The 2,043-nt window shown below is 38.1% G+C and overlaps 1 pseudogene; it reads right to left on the minus strand.

The window, feature by feature from the left end:
* Positions 1-335: 335 nt before the first annotated feature.
* LOC102830678 lies at positions 336-645 on the minus strand (annotated as a pseudogene).
* Between the last annotated feature and the right edge of the window lie 1,398 nt (positions 646-2,043).

Raw genomic sequence — 2,043 nt, forward strand, 5'->3', positions numbered from 1 at the left:
AGAAACCAGAAAAACAGTGAAATGATAGGAAACATTTGAAAGTTTACTAGATCTTATGCGCTTTTAAATAATAGTTCAAGACTGGTAATATTTGAGAATCAAGAGTAAATTAATAGGCTAACATTTAAAAATGTATACTAAGAAGTATGAAGTATGTTAGTGATTAGGTGAGCTTGAGAGGAGCTGACCTAGATACATAAATTATAGAATATGTAAGTGTTCATCTAAATTCTCTTTTGTTTTTTACAGAATACTTCATTAAAGTTGTTTAATGTACAAGTTCTCATATGTCATTTTGGGAAGTCTTTTATTGTAAAGATAATTATTTTGTCTGATTATTTTGGACCTGCATGTTGGATACATTCTATTTCTTCTTGAGACACAAGTTTCCTTCTATATTTCTGAGGTAATGTTTTTATGATTTCTGTAGTGTCTGGGGGACCCTAATACATGAGCAAATCTGGGGGTTTACTTCCATCGAATGCTGAGACATTGCAGAAGAGTGCAATGGAATTCCTGCTGATCGCAATGCTTCTGATACATTGCATTGAGTGTTGTCAGTTCTATTAGGAACCTTATTAATGGAGCATGTGGCTCGACTACCTGAATGATCCTGCTGGTGGACACCATTTTGCTGCCCATCATGACCCCAAGTAGGGGCAGCGTCTTTAATTCCATTTTTCCACAAACATTTTGAAGGCCCTCTGTATGTTGGCAAGGTTAAATTGTTAAAATAAAAGGTAAGTATTAAATGTATATGAATCTCATCATAGAGTCCTCAAATGTGTAAGAAGTAACCATTAATAGAATTGATGGGAGAAATAGTTCTACAATAATATTTGGAGACTTCAATTTAAATATCTACTTCTGGACCTAGGCCACTACAAAACACTACGTATGTTTTGATAACTCTATTTTTGCAACAAGTTTGAAATCAGGAAGTGTGAGCCCTCCAGCATTCTTCTGTTTCAAGAGTGCCTTGACGATTCCAGGGTAATCATATTCTCCCTCTTTCCTGTGGTTTATTACGGCTTGCTGGCTCATTTGGTTGGTTTTTATGGTGTTTTAAGTTTTTTTGTTCTTTGTGTCCTGGATCAAATGTATACACATATTCACAGAACTATATAGATTGATCTGTCACACCAAAAATAAAAATCAACTCCAGATGGAATGCAAAGTGGAAAGTAAATAATGAAAATCACTGAATAAAATATAGGAAACCATGATTATGACTGTAGTGTAGGTAAACAGTCCTTAAATAGGGCAGGAGAAAAACATTAATCATGAGGAAAAATGTAAACTATGATTGTATTAAGAATTTCAATTCAATAATTCACCAGTAAAAAAGTGAAAAGGCAATCCTCAAAGGCAGAGAAATGTACACAGTGCACATATCTGACAAAAGACTTGTATCCAGAATATATAAAAATTCCTGCAAATCAATAAGGGAAACAGACAACCCAACACAATGGGGGGAGTGGAATGTGAATACAGCACAAAAAACAAAATGACCAATGATTGTCGAAAGATTTTGAAAAATAATTGCTCATCAAGAAATACAAATTAAAAACACATGGAAATACCACATACACATAATGCTCAGGACACAGTTCTCCTACTCAGGGCATTGTCTCCTCAGTCATGCCCACAGGCAGGTCTGTCTCTGCCTGTGAAATGTTACAAAGCTCTTTTAGGGCTGCTGATAAATCTTCACAGTACACACTATTCCACCATAAACCTCAGCCTGAAGGCACTCGGCTCTAGTTCTTTGGGTCAGCAGACCTACCCCCTCCACTTAAGTGCCTGGAGGCACCCCACTTGGAAAGCAAGACTCCTAGCCCAAAGTCACTTACCTTTGGTTGCTCCGTGGGCTGGGAGGCCAACCACCCTGACTCTTGGCTCTCCTGCTGCTGTTCATCTGCTACTCCTCTGGTTGTGGTTGTTGGGAAATGCTGTTGAATCGGTTCCAACCCATAGCGACCCTGTATGGGGTTTCCAGGGAGCCTCTGGTGAGCTTGAACCACCGACCTGGTGGTTCAACCC

Source organism: Chrysochloris asiatica, unplaced genomic scaffold (assembly GCF_000296735.1).
Source record: "Chrysochloris asiatica unplaced genomic scaffold, ChrAsi1.0 scaffold00029, whole genome shotgun sequence".
NCBI lineage: Eukaryota > Metazoa > Chordata > Mammalia > Afrosoricida > Chrysochloridae > Chrysochloris > Chrysochloris asiatica.